Here is a 15,457-nt window from a genome sequence, read left to right as displayed (position 1 = left end):
AAAAGAAATAGTAGCTTTACAGCAATATCTTTTAGTTATAATCTGCCAGAATACACTGAAATAAAATTGGACATTAAGAAAGACTATTCTACGAGCCATCTCTAATATTCCCTATTTGTTATTACCCATACTTAAGGAGAAAGAAAAAAAAAATACTCCTTCAAAACATCACAGAAAGATAATATGGAATAGCTTACAGAAATACTTGTGGGACTCCTTTTGTAGTTGTAGAACTCGTATTACATCTGATTTTAACTTAACTTTCCATTCAAAGAAATATGGCATTCAAATATAAAGGTGGCAACTAAAAAAATGAGATTGAAACATAAACAAAATGAAGCATCAAAATGGAACTTAAGGCTGAACTCAATGACAAATATCAAGAAACATTCACATCATCATAATTTGAAAGAAATAAAAGTCTTGGAAAGGCAGAGAATTATACACTTTATCCCCCAAAACTAAATTAAAATATACTTACCACAAATGCCCAGATTATAATAATCCAGATTCTTAATATACCAAATTTATTTGAAATAGATACTAAAAAGCTCCTCTTTTTCTCCTGCTTATCTTCAAAGCCCAATCGAAGACCAGCCTTCCTCCTTCTTTCATTAGCTGGACATGTGTCAGCTCTCTCACATCTGCGATTTCTCACTGACTAGAGCTGCCTGTCCCATTCCAGGGAAACACAGATGGATCCCAGATGGGAAGGTCCTGCCAAACAGACCAGCTCTTCACCTTGCCAGAATCCCCAGCTACAGTCAGTCTCTTTCTCCCTCGCTCCTGCTTCCTGCTTCCTTTCTCTCTCCACTATCCTTTCAGCCCTCCCTGTTACCAGGGCTCTTTGCCAGCTGATGTCACTAAGTACACACCTCCTTGTGGCTCCTGGCCAATCTAACATTAACTTGTTAAATATGTGTAATTTGTTTATGGTTGACAATAACAGCAAGAATACTGCACAAAACCTATCTACGCAAGTCCCTAGTGAAATAACATGCAGAGACACACAAACACACAGACTCATGTTTTTGGGAACATTCAAATGTTTACCAATTATCATTTAAAGTCCTAGATATTGTCTGGGTTTTGCTATTGTTTAATAGTTCCTGTTCTGTGAGCCAATTTTTAAATTCTACATATGAAAAATTCCTTCATAAAATGAATTTTATAAATGTTTTGAGTGTCTAATTGGATAAAAATATAAAGTTGCAAATTAATTTAGAGAATATAAACAGAAATGTATGTAAATGATTCACACAAGCTGCCTCTCAAATCCACACTTGGTAATACTGAAACACACGATTAAAATAAGACAATGCAGTCAACAAGGATCTGGTACTGCAAAGATTATAAATCAAAGGTGGGGACATAATGCAAAAACTGTTTTGAAACCCAGCTAATAGGAATGTGAACAACAAACAACTTGTTTAACAATAAAAGAATTGCTAATGGAAGTGTCAACAGTAAACAACAAAAATAAACATTCTTGGAGATAATTATTTTGAGAATCCAGAGAGGGGATAGAACCACACAAAGCCAGAGTTTAATGCTTTATACCTAAGCGCTGTCATATAATAGCTGCTTAGTCAATTTCTGCTGAATGAAAATTGAAACTTGTACTATATACAAGATGTTACCATTGGAAGCAGGGCCTTAGTGGCTCACATGTGTAGTACTAGTCAGGAGGATCACAGTTCCATGCCAGCCCAGGCAAATAGTTCAAGAAAACCCATCTCCAAAATAACCAGAGCAAAATGGACCGGAGGTGTGCCTTAAGCAATAGAGTGCCCACTCTGCAAGTGCAAAGCCCTGAGTTCAAACACCAGTCCCATCAGAAAAAGAAAGAGGGAGGGAGGACCACAATAGACTGAATCACAGCAAAATGTTTAAATCTGTGAGTTTATAATGGTAACTACTTATAAAAAAAATAAAATTAACTGGGCACCAGTGGCTTATGCCTAAATAAAGAAAACGCTAGCTTTAGCCAATCAAGTAATTATCTACTTTGCTACAGAGTTCAGCCAACAAATGCTTGCTGCTAAAGCACAGCTCTTAAAACCTCTTCTGGTTCAGTGTTGCCTGAATCCTTTAATCCTGTAATAAACTGTGCCAAATTTATTTTGTCTACTTTTTCTTTCAACAATTCTGAACATTATTTTTTTTAAAATTTAAGCAGTTCTGAGGTTTAAACTCAGGCCTCATGCTTGCTAGGCAGGAGCTCTACCACTTGAGCCACACCTCCAGTCTTTTTCTGTTGAGTTTTTGGAGATAGGCACTAATTTCCCGGTGCTGGCTTCAAACCAAGATTCTCCTAATATCTGACTCCTGAGTAGTTAGAATTACAGGTATGAGCCAGCAGCCCAGAGCTTATACTCTGATTCTTGAACTACACACCCTGCCCTGTAATGTTCTTTTGATATCTATAATGGGCCACTACTTAAAGACAAGTATAAGAAGCAGAGTGAAGTGGCTCATGTTTGTAATCCTGTCTACTCAGGAGGTGGGGACAGGGAGGATCCTGGTTCAAGGTCAGCCCGGGCAAACAGGGAGACCCCCCATCTCAACCAATTAAAAAAAAAAAATACACACACACACACACACACAGAGGCTTTCACATTCACCTATATTGAATTGGATTTCTCCCCAGCAGACTTTTTACTAATTTTCTGTCTGACAGAATAACTAGGAAACATAGGCCATAAGAAAATTTAGGCTATTCAGTATTTCAAATATAGAGGCAACATATCTGTTGAAAACACAAAATATTAAGATTAGTAATAGTTTTATACTTTTATGAAAATAACTAAAGAGCCTACAAATATATAATTCATATATCCTTCTGAGAAACCCTACAAATTACTCCATTATTAATAATTATTCCTTTGTATTTTAACAGGAAATTTTACATTAGCTATTCTCCCTAATAATTTCCTTTAAAAGGCCTGATAATTCACATTTTCAACAAACTCTGGCTCTGAAATAAAACTAAACAGAGACAATGTAAACTTATTTTTCTCTACTATGACAAGTGATAAACTTTTAATTGCAAAGAAAAGATAATGAGATAGGTCCATGGTGAGCTAAATTAACTTTCCAGAGGTAAAAATAGAAATTCAAAAATCATATCAACTAAAAATTTTTTTTCCTTAGTGTAGCCACTAGGACGAGGTTTTATAACCTTCATTATTTAATCCTATAATAAACCACCACCAGGGCTGGCAGAGTGGCACAAGTGGTGGAGCCCCTGTGTTCAAACCCCAGTACCACATCCACCCACCCCTCAAAAAAAAGAAAAGGGAAAGAAACCACACACACACACAAATGCAGTTTATGGGCTGGGTGTAGACCTGGTGATAGAGCCTATGCTTCAGCATGCACAAGGCCCTGAGTTCAATCCCTCGCACCAAAATTATAAAATAAAAGTAGTAACAATATATTCGCTTTTTATGTACAAATAAATACCTCCTCCCTCAGATAAACCACTGAATCGACATGAAGCTCAGCATTACTGACCAACTATTATTAAGCTTCTGCCAAATGGTGGGCTTGTACAAAAAGATACAGGTTGTAAGACATTTACCAAAACATCCTCCTACAGAAATGCTTTCATTATTCACATTGGCACATGACAGATTATGTTAACAGCTTTATTTATTGACTAAGTCTAATCCTATTTCCTCACTTGGCATCAATATGATATCTACTATTTACATTTGCTTCAACAATGGATATTTGTTTAAAAGTCTTCAATATTTGATTTTCTATAACAAAACTGACTTTAAGTGAAATTCATTTTTATGGTAGATTGTGAAAAGATAAAGAAATAAAAACCTTAATGACAGTTAAATTATTTCATTTGTGAATCCCAATTAAAAGCCAAAATAATTATTCTTTATTTCAAAGAAATAGAATATTTTTAATTAAGTGTTACACAGCAATGAATTCAAATTCAAAATGACCTGGCTTTTTATTGTTGCTGTTGTTTTTTTCAAAAATTGATCAAGGGCTAGGTGGTGGTGGCACATGCCTGTAATCCTAGATACTTGGGAGGATGAGATCAGAAGGATCCTGCTTTGAGGCCAGCCAGGGCAGGGAGTTTGTGAGAACATATCTCAACCAATAAAAGCTGGGCTTTGAAGCATGCCTGTCATCCCTGGTATTTGGGAAGTCTAAATAGGAGGATCAAGGTCCAGGTCAGTCCTAGGATAAACAGAAAACCCTATTCAAAAAATAACTAAAGCAGCTGGGTGTGAGGTGGCTCTCACCTGTAATCCTAGCTACTGGGAGGCAGAGATCAGGAGGATCACAGTTCCAAGCCAGCCCTGGGCAAAAAAAAACCCATCACAAAAAAGGGACTGGCTGATGTGGTAAGAGTACCTGCCTAGCAAGCATGAGGCCCTGAGCTCAAATCTGTGCCTCCAAATAAATAAATGAGTAAATAAATGAAACTAAAGCAAAAAAGGTGGAGCATGGTAGGGCTCAAGTGGTATAGCACCTGCTACCAAGAGCCTAGACCCTGAGTTCAAACCCCAGTACCACAAAAAATAATACAGAAATTATAAGTAAATAAATTGGTCAAGGCATCACCTTTTCCATTTTCTGTAGTGCTGTGGATTCAAACCCAGGGCCTCACACATGCTAGGCAAGCACTCTACCTCCAAATGCCTTTTCCATTAAACACCTTTTCTCTAACCCGTGAGTTCTATCATATAGGGTCTAGAACTATTTGTGTGTATACATTCTGGTAAACTGTCTTTTTAAATTTTTTTCTTTTGAGACAATTTCTCACTATGTAGCCCAGCTTGTTCTCAAACTTCTAATCCTTCTGTCTATACTGGGATTACAGGTTCATACCACCACACCTGCCAGATTTTAACTTTTTATAATACCCTTGTGTATATTTGTTGGTGGTAAATGATAAAATAGACTATTTTGCCTACTTTATGTATTCATGAACTACTTTTCTCTTAATTTTTTTCAATTTTTTTGGAGACAAGGTCTCACAATGTAACCCAGGCTACATTCCCTCAAATGGGAATCTTTTGCAGTATTTCTAAGCTATATGGTTAATCTGTAAGTTTTTTCTTGTTTCTTTTCCCCCAGTATACAATCTTGGCTACCACAATCAGACAGAAAGCACAGGACACTTTTTTTCTTGCATCTGTAATGGAATGCTAGTATTTTCAATTGACAAAAATCTCTAAAAAACAAAAAGAATTAAAGAATGAAAAAAAATCACATAGACATGGACACAAGAAGTTCAATTCCATGTTGCTCAGGGTCAACAATGGTGTGTTGGGAGGGGGTAAGCTACTGAAGCAGGAGAGTATAGGGTATAATGTAAATTGGGTAGTCTGGTTGGCCTCACTGAGAAAAAAGTGAAGAAATGGGCCATAGGGTAACTGAAAAAGAGTAGTCTAGGGGACGCAAAGATCTGTGTGGCTGTGGCTGTGCCTAGGGAAGTAGTGGGATAGGAATTCAGAGAAGTTAAGTAAGGAGCAGGCAGAGGTAGATCATAAAAAGCTTAAAAGTCACAGGAAAAAACTGATTTACCTTGAGTAAAAATGGAGGTCATTTCACATTGTGAGCAGAGTTGCCATGACTTGGATAAACTTTTTTTTTTCTTTTTTACTGTTTTTTTTTTTCTTTTATTATTCATATGTGCATACAAGGCTTGGATCATTTCTCCCCCCCTGCCCCCACCCCCTCCCTTACCACCCACTCCTCCCCCTCCCTCTCCCCCCCACCCCCTCAATACCTGGCAGAAACTATTTTGCCCTTATTTCTAATTTTGTTGTAGAGAGAGTATAAGCAATAATAGGAAGGAACAAGGGTTTTTGCTGGTTGAGATAAGGATAGCTATACAGGGCATTGACTCACATTGATTTCCTGTGCGTGGGTGTTACCTTCTAGGTTAAGACTTGGATAAACTTGATCACTCTCACTGCTATGTTCACAACACAACATGGGGCAAGAATGGATGGAAAAAGGGATCAGGCATGGTGCCACATGCCTACAATGCCAGTTTCCAGCACTTGGGAGGTGGAGGCAGAGGCAGAAGAATCTGGAATTCAAGGAAGTCTGCACTACAAAGAAGAGCTGGAGAAATAGCTCAGTGGTAGAATTCTTGCTTAGCATTACCAAGAAGAAAAAAAAAAAAAAAAAAGAGGAAAGGAAATCGAGGAAACTTTCCATTTAATGGAAAGCAACTCCAATAATCCAGGCTAGAGATGCTGGTTGGTTGGACCAGAATGGAAAAAATGAAGGTAAGATGCTATTCAGATTCTGGATGTACAGTATACTCAAGGTGAAGCCAACAGGATTTCCTGATACAGGTAATGAATGCAGGTAATGAGAGAAAGGAAAAAAAATAAGTCCAGGATAACTCCCAGGTTTTCCGTTAAAGGTTAGAAATGGAAAAGACTGATGAAAGAGATGGTTTGAGAAGGAAGATCTAAGTTTCAGGTTTGGAAATTATCCCATATGAGCTATGCAATAGATATCCAAGTAGAGATGTCATGGAGGTAACTGAACAAACAAGTGTTAAGTTTAGGGAAGAAACTTGGGCTACAGACATAAATCTAGAAGTTGTCAATACATAACCAATTTTTTTTCCCCAGCACTGGGGCTCAAACTCAGGGCCTCATGATTGCTAGCAGGTGCTCTTACCACTTGAGCCACTCTACCAGCCCTACATAAACAACATTAAGGACATGAGATTTGATGAGTACAGTAAGGCAATGAGTATAAAGACAAGAAATTCAAGTACTGAATTGGGTACCCCAATGTTAAAATACCAGGAAGAAAATCAGGCGCCCATGGCTCACGCCTATAATCCTAGTTACTCAGGAGGCAGAGATCAGGAGGATCACAGTTCAAAGCCAGCCCAGACAAATGGTTTGGAGACCCTATTTCAAAAAAAAACCCACCACAAAAAAAAAAAGAAAAAAAAAAAAAGGCCGGTGGAGTGGCTGAAGGTGTAGGTGCTGAATTCAAACCCTACTACCACAAGGAAAAAAAAAAATCAGGAAGAAAAAAGGAACCATCAAAGGATACTGAGAAAGTACAGCCATCTAGTGAGATAGGAAGAAAAACTACAGAATATGAAGCCCTAGAAACCAAATGAAAAAAGTGTTTCAAAAAAAACAAGAGTGCAACCAGGCATGGTGGCACATGTCTGTCAGAATCATAGCACTTGGGAGGCTGAGGGAGGAGCGTATTGAGTTTGAGGCCAGCCTGGATTACATAGTGAGACCTTGTCTCAAACAAACAGAGTGGTCAGCTGTGCCAAATGGCATTGGTAAGATGAGAACTTGAGAACTAAGAACTGATTTGGTTACTAGATAACCTCAGCTCCTAGCAAGAACAGGTATGTACTCATCAAAATACATATGTATTTGGTGAATATACAAAGCAAGAAATTATGTTATTATTAAACTTCTTTGAATACTTCTGAAAATGCACCAAACTAAATATACTAATGGACGATCAATTTTGTAAAATTCACAATTCTTTTACAAGAAACTTTTTTTGATTCTTAACTTTTAGACTACCACAGTTAAAAGGAAATTAGCACTGGGGCTATAGCTCAGTGGTAGAGCATTTGTCTGACATGCTCAGGTCCTAGATTCAATTCCTGGCACAGCAAAAAAAAAAAAAGGGGGGGGGCGGGGGAATTAGCAATGCATTGACATATGGTTACTATAACCACTTACCTTCCACTTGGCAATACTAGAAAACCTCCCACTACTGCACAGAGTAGAACAGGTCAGGGTCCTAGCACCTCATCCTGTCATTCACTTCCAATTTCTGAATTCCATGCTTATCATTTGCAAAATTAATTTTCATATGTTCTCCCTTCAAAAATGCTCTTTTCCTCCCATCAAAAACTCAAATACCTTCAGTTACAGCTTCTGTCACCTTCTTCTAGGAGATTTTCATGGTTCTCTGGTCCCTGTTCATTTCCCTTTTTTTTTTTTTTTTAACTCTTATAACCATTTATTTTTACTGTACAAACTGTATTTCCTATGTCACATACTATATCAAGTGTTCTCTTAGCTATTTTATGTGTTTGTCTTAAGCACCCCTTTGCACCAGAAAATATTTAATTATATACACTTACTTTATTTACCCTACAATACTTCATACATCAATGCAGGAATAGAAAGTAATGATTTAATGTAAGAGGCAAATTAAGAATTAGTTAGAAGGCCAGTGTGAGTTGGGAGAAAAGAAGGGAGGGAGGGAGGGAGGGAGAGAAGGAAGAAGGAGGGAGAGAGAAGGAAAACAAGGTATGGTAGCATAACCACTCAGGAAGTTGAGATAGGAGAATTTGATTTCAAGGCCAGCCTGAACTACATATTGAAACTGTCTCAAAAAAAAAAATCAGTTGGGTGCCAGTGGCTCACACGTATTAATCCTAGCTACTCAGGAGGCAAAGATCAGGAGGATCATGATTTGAAGTCAGACTAGGCAAATAGGTTTCAAGACCCTATCTAGAAAAAACCCTTCATAAGAAAGGGCTGGTGGAGTGGCTCAAGGTGTAGGCCCTGAGTTTAAACCCCAGTACTGAAAAAAAAAAAAAAAAATCATTTCTCCTAGGATACATACCAGTAATTATTGTTTTAACTGAACACTGATTTAGTTTCTCAAGAGGAAGGCAAAAATAATAGGCTACTGTAAGCATCCCCTAGCCTACATGCCACAGTTTGTTACAGTGTAGGTTCATAGATTGGAGGGATATGAATCCTTTTTTTTTTTTTTTCTGGCAGTACTGGGGTTTGAACTTAGGGCTTTGCACTTTGCTAGGGAGGTGCCCTAACTTGAGCTATGCTTCCAGTACAGAATCCACTTTTTTTATTTATCTATTTATTTACTACAGCACTGGGGTTTGCATTCAGAGCCTCATGCTTACTAGGAAGGTCCTCTACCACTGAGTCATTCCACCATTGAGTCACTTCTCTAGCCCTGTTTTATGTTGGGTATTTTTGAGATAGGGTCTTTTAAACTATTTGCCTGGGCTGGTTTTGAACCATGATCCGCCTGATCTCTGCCTCCCAGGTAGCTAGGATTATAGGCACCCAGCCAGAATCAATACTTTAAAGTTCTTCAGATGATTCCTCTATACACTGAAATTTAAGAAAACTATGGCATTTGAGATATAAAGGTAAATAATTAAGACTAAGTTCCTGCTTTTAATATGACTACGATACAGTAGATGATATATGGGTACAAAGTACCAGATACAGTAAAAAGTATTAAGTGGGCTGAGACATAGCTCAGTAGCACAGCAATTGCCGAGCATGCACAACCCCAGCACGGAACAAAAAGAAAAAAAAAAAAGGAAAAAGTACCAAAAATGGCAGAAAAGATCCCCTTCATCATAGCAAAAAAACAAAAACTTTGTGGAGAAAACAGTTTTGAGTTCAGATGAGTTAGAGTAATATACATATAACTTACTTCTTGGAAAGAAATAAGACAAGGAAAAAAGTGGTTTTGTGCAGAAGCGTAACAGAGTGATGAGGCATCATCCTAGGCTAGTGGCTAGGTCCTAATTGTCTACACAATCAAGTTACTGCTTGAGCAAAAGAGCAGGAGTAAGAACTCATCTTCAGCCCTAGGAAGACCTAGAACTAAGGGAAGAAGAAAGCTCTGCTTCTCTTTTCCTTGCTCAGCTATGTGAATCATCAATTTCAAGTTCCTCCCATGTGGCACAATATAATCTGAGAACAATGACCAGCCAATCTCTAGCCAATGGAGATGGGGAAGGTGCATGGATTTGCATTCACATTCTACATCAAAATAAATAGTCCTTCTGGGTGCTGGTGGTTCATACCTGGAATCTTAGCTACTCAGGATGCAGAAATCAGGAGGATCATGGTTCAAGCCAGTCCAGGCAAAATAGTTCAAAAGACTCTATCTCAAAAAACCCATCACAGAAAAAGGGCTGGTGGAGTGGCTGAAGGGGGAAAGCACCTGCCCATAAAGTATGAGTTCAAATCCATGCCACAAAAAGAAAAAAAAAAAACCTTAGCAAGCCATGCACCTTAAATATATGCAGTTTATTATGAGTCAATTATACCTCAACTTTTTTGGGGGAGGGGAGGGGTGTGGCACTGGGGTTTGAAGTCAGGACTTTGTGCTTACCTAAGCAGGCACTCTACCACTTGAGCCCAGTCACATACCTCAACTTTTTTTTAAGACAAAAAATATATAAAAATTTAAGTCGGTGGGGGGGAGGCTTAAGAAGAAAATCATCAAGAAGAATCTCAATGTGGGGGATGGCCCAGTGGCTCAAGTGGTAGAACACCTGCTTAGCAAGCATGAGGCTAAGTTCAATCAAACTCCTGTTGTTCAGAAGTTGGAGTGCAGATCTCCAAGGATTTCATGCAGTCTGAAACAGCTGGATATGAGAAGGCAGTGAAACAAGCTAAATGGACATTATGTGTAAGCACTGAGAAACATGGTTCTGAGAAACAGAAAGGAATCACTCCTTGAGAAACAGCAAAAGACAGAACAATTCAGAGGAAGGTTCCAGATAGTTCACTATCTCATTGATCTATACTACACTATTTGCAGTTCATTCCCCTTGGCCTGTCAACTTTTTACTAAAGGCAAAAGTTAAGGTTGCATTCCTTGCTCATTTCACTGATAAATACAACTAAAACATAAGATTCAGACACAGCTCACTATCCTCTCATAGGTCCTGCCCAGACAATCAATTTGATTCAACTTACTTTAAAATAGTGTGTTTCAAAGTGTATCATACCTTGTGTAATTTATCTTAAAATACTTAGAAGACACATGGTATAGGAAAAAGTAAGTTATCTAAAACTGACTTATATTTCCAAGTTGCTTCATGCAAAAAAGAAAACCACATCTAAAATACATTCTGTATGGCGGGGGATGTGGACCAAGTGATACAGCACCTGCCTAGCAAGTATGAGGCCCTGAGTGCAAAACCCAGTACTGACAAAAAATACATCCTATGTTATAAACATAACATAAATGTCATGTTCTAAGCCCAATGAAGATCTAACAGATGGTCCACATTGCTGTATCCAGCAGAGATCCATTCCCTACTTCCTTGTCTCAGCCATCTACTCTAAAGACCAAATTCCATCCTCAATAAAAACTTCCTAAGCTCCCTCCTCACTGTGCTGGCTTGATAGAATTACACTTTTCTGCATTGAAAACTATACTTTAACAGTACTTATTTCCTTAAGCTATTAATGGTTAAGGAAGAAACGTAGTGCTCTGTATACACTAGGTGTTAAAACAGAGAAAAATAGGTGTTTGATAGCATAAAGCCAAAGGTAACAAGACCTACAGTGGTCTGGAAACCAAACCCAAGGCTCACCAGAGTTCAGCTTTCCCTACATTAAGTCTGATAACTGCAGTGCATTGGGGTTGGAGGAATAGGTTCATTGGGTTCACTACACTATTCTGTCTACTTTTTGTGTGTATTCGAAGTTCTCCATAATAAATTGCAGTTTAAAAAAAAAAGAGTGGGTGAAAAATATGATTAAAACCTTCATGTTCTTACTTTTCTACCTTTGAACTTTTCTTTTTCCTTTTAACTTGATCTTTGCCAGTCTTCCCTCTTTGTTGTCAACAGGTCCACTGGGTCATTAGTGATTTAACAAATGGTGGTTTGGAGGATAAAAGACAGACCCTTTGCACAGGCAATGGAATTCCAAATGCTAGACTCCTGGCTCCACAATGTCTGATTCAGAAGAACTGCTGGGAGCTATTAGTTTAGCTCGCCCACCCAAGCATGTAAGACTCCTAGAGTTCCTTTTACACCACCCCCATATGCCTCTCATTTATGCCTATGGCTCTGTGAATGTGTGCTTTTGTTTAGCACAGCAACACATCAGGTCCAATGTGACCACAGACATTAGGAAGGTCCATGGATAAGGAACCCACAATGAAGCAATTTCAAATATGGAACTGCAACAGAACAGATTTTTTTTTTTCTAGTGGAGCAATAATCCAACAAAAACGCACTTTAAAATCCCTAAACATAAGATGAAGAGGGTATACAATAATAATATATGAGATGCATTCTGGCCTAAATGAGAGCACTTGCATTTTGTAAGAATCCTTTGTACTTTCGCACAATAGTGAAACTTTGCTAGCACTCTCCCCTATATCAGAACTGTTCCCAGATCAAGCCACATACATTTTCTCAGCCTCCATCTTGGACTGTCAAATCATACCCTTGCTTCAACATTGCACCCTGGCACTTAGTCCCTAAACCCTTGCTCTCAATTCATCCTCTTTCTTTTTTCCTAAGGTACTGAGAATCAAACTCATGGTCTTTCACATGCTAAGCAAATGTTCTACTACTGAGCAAACAGTCTTTCCCTATCTTGCTCAATTCATCTCTATTACTCCACACAAAAAACATTTATTTTCTTAAAAGGATCATAAAAAAAAAATTTTTTTTTAGGGGACTGGTGTGCACACCACCAAACCTTTGGCCTGTAGCATTTTTTTTAAAAGAGGTACTAGGATTTGAATTCAGGGTCTCACGATTGCTAGGCACACACTCTACCACTTTAGCCACTCTACCCGCCCCTGGCCTTCTTTCTGACAAATGGGTCAAGAATTGGCATAAGCCAGGCACTGGAAGCTCTCACCTGCTATCCTAGCTACTCAGGAGGCAGAGATCAGGAAGATCACGGTTTGAAGTGAGCCTAGGCCAACAGTTCATGAAACCCTATGTGAAAAACAGCCATACAAAAAAGGGCTGGCAAAGTGGCCAGTGATGGGGAGGAGAGGGGCATGTGCCAAGCATGGTGGCACAAGCCTGTGATACTAGCTACTTGGGAAGCCAAGTAAGCAGAATCTGGAGTTTGAGGCCAACCTGGGCTACACAGCCAGACACTGTTTTAAAAAACAAAAAAAAAGGACATGAAACCTAAAAGCCAGTTCAATCAGGAATCAGGGTATTCTCTGCAGAATGCTGAGCATGTCCTCATCCTCTTCATGTTCCTTTTCACTTAGAAATACTACACAGCATTCCAGCATGCTGTGCACAAGCTATATTAAAAAGTGAAACCACCAATACAAAGCACAAAAATTCGAAAAACGTATCACTGAACAGACCATGAGAAGGGCTTGTTCAGAGCATGAGAGCTGAAGAAAGAAGGCAGTGTTGCCTCATGGAATTTTAGATGGGAACATGTGTTGAAATATTCAAAATTTTCAGCACTCTGCTCATATCCACAAATGACCACCACCACATATCTATTCTAAGATTATGAATAGGGCTGTACCTCAATGTTAGAACACTGCTTAGCATGTGGGAGTCCTAGAGTCCAACCCCAGCACTGCAAAACTAAAGTGGTAAAACATGGGTAAGATGCAAAAACACTACACTAAGAAACAGAATAATGAAAAGCCACATATTGTGATTTGATTCCATTTATATGAAATAGCCAGAACAGACAAATCCATAGACAGAAAGTAGATTACAGGCTGGTAAAAGAGAGGATGAGGATGTAGCGACGGTACACAACCTTGTGAATATACAAATAACCATTAAATTATATACTTCAAGCTGAGCGTGTGGCAGACACCTACAGTCCCAGGTTCTCAGGAGCTTGATGCAAGAGAATCGCTTGATCTTAAAACTATGAGACATGCCTGGGTAATAAAGGAAGATCCCTAAAGGAGAAAGAAATTATTCACTTCCACAGATTATGATATGTGAGTTATAGCCCAGTTGTTATTTACAAAATAATTATTTATAAATAAGTATACAGACCTTATTTCCCACATCATTTTCTAACCTGTCAGTTATACATACATGACATTCCTTCCAAATTAATACCAAAAGGCACTGGGTACAACCCTGTAATCCCAGCTATTCAGGAAGCATAAGTAGGAGAGTTATAGTCCAGGCCAGCCCAGGTGAAAACGTGAGCCCCTATTTCAAAAATAACTAAAGCGGAACAGGGGCATGGTTCAAGTGACAGAGTGCCTGCTCAGCAAGCATGTGGCCCTGAGTCAAACCCCTAGTACCAACCAAAAAAAAAGAAAGAAAAAGAGGGAAAAAAAAAAAAAAAAAGCTGGGCAGGGTGCACGTACCTATAATCCCAGCACTGGGGAGTCTAAGACCCAGTCTCAACCAATAAATAAATAAATAAGCAAACAAATAAACAAAAAAACCAACTCCCAAAATTGTACTTTACCTTGTTATTACCTGAGTATAACTTAATCAGCCCATTGCATGTCAAGCATAAAGTTAACTCTCCTCTAAATGCAACACTTCTCTCCTATTAAGAGAAGTGCCTCCTTAGGAGGCAGAGATCAGAGCCTAGCAGTTCAAAGTCTGCCCAACCCAGGGTAAATAGCTCAAGAGACCCTATCTGGAAAATACCCAAGGGCTGGTGGTATAGCACCTGCCTAGCAAGTGTGAGGCCTTGAATTCAAACCATAGTACTACCCCAAAAAAAAAAAAAAAAAAAAAAAACTGATTTTACCAGACATGGTGGTGGTGGCACAAGCATTCCAGCTCCAGAGAATGAAGTAGGAGGATCTGAAGTTCAAGGCCCAACAACAGGTTTTTATTTTTGTTTGGTCTTGGATTTTTTTTTTGTTTTGCTTTTTTTATTTTGGTAAGTGTATAAATTAATATTGTCCAGATAATGAAAAAAAAAACTTTAAATTTGCAATATTTTATTTAAAAATGAAAACATTTGCATTATTTGTAGCACAGCCATCAAATCATGGGAGAATCCATTGTCTGAAAACCCCTTAGTTATTTCCAAAACCACCCTTAAGTACGAAACTGGAAACCACGTCTCTATTCAAACCCTCAGATTCTGGATTCCAACTATACTACCACAGAATCCAAAAATTATGGTAGTATAAAAAAGGGAACAAAGGACACACTTTCTAAAAGTCATATAAAGGTCACCAAGTCCACCTAAGTTCCACATCCTTCTTTCCTGTCTCACCAGAATTTTTAACCCACATAACTGTCAGCAGGTCAAACAGCTTTCTTTTTCTTAATGAAATAATTTACTTGAAATTTATTAGGAAGACATTTCAATGTTTATTAAATACCAACTATTTGCCAGGTATTGAGTTACATGCAATGCTTTGAATAAAAAAATAAAAATATGGACAGGCACCAGTGGCTGTCACATGTAATCCTGGCTACTCAAGAGGCAGAGATAGGAGGATCATGGTTCAAAGCAAGACCCTATCTCAAAAATACCCAACACAAAAAAAGAGTAAGCAGAGTAGTTCAAGTGGTAGAGTGCCTGCCTAACAAGGGAGAATCAAGGTTCAGAGCCAGCCCAGGCAAATAGTTCCTAAGACACTATCTCAAAAAAAAAAAAAAAAAAAGTCACAAAAAGGGCTGGTGGAGTGGCTCAAGGTGCAGTCCCTAAATTTAAACCCCAGTACCACAAAAAAAAAAAAGATTATCGTAACTTAT

At 38.4% G+C, this 15,457-nt stretch overlaps 1 protein-coding gene across 4 annotated transcripts in view; it reads right to left on the bottom strand.

Moving 5' to 3' along the window:
- Positions 1-15,457, bottom strand: part of Cbfa2t2 (CBFA2/RUNX1 partner transcriptional co-repressor 2) — a 113,278-nt gene that overhangs the window by 79,936 nt on the left and 17,885 nt on the right. Inside the window, exon 1 of one of the 4 annotated variants that reach the window (XM_074074566.1) lies at positions 482-3,209. The exons of the other annotated variants lie outside the window; for them this stretch is intronic. The gene's annotated coding sequence lies outside the window, so the exon portion shown is untranslated. Of the gene's footprint in view, positions 1-481; positions 3,210-15,457 lie in introns of those variants that run through there. 4 annotated transcript variants of the gene reach the window in all.

Source organism: Castor canadensis, chromosome 5 (genome assembly GCF_047511655.1).
Source record: "Castor canadensis chromosome 5, mCasCan1.hap1v2, whole genome shotgun sequence".
NCBI classification, from domain to species: domain Eukaryota; kingdom Metazoa; phylum Chordata; class Mammalia; order Rodentia; family Castoridae; genus Castor; species Castor canadensis.
This window is presented reverse-complemented; position numbering and strand designations above follow the sequence as displayed.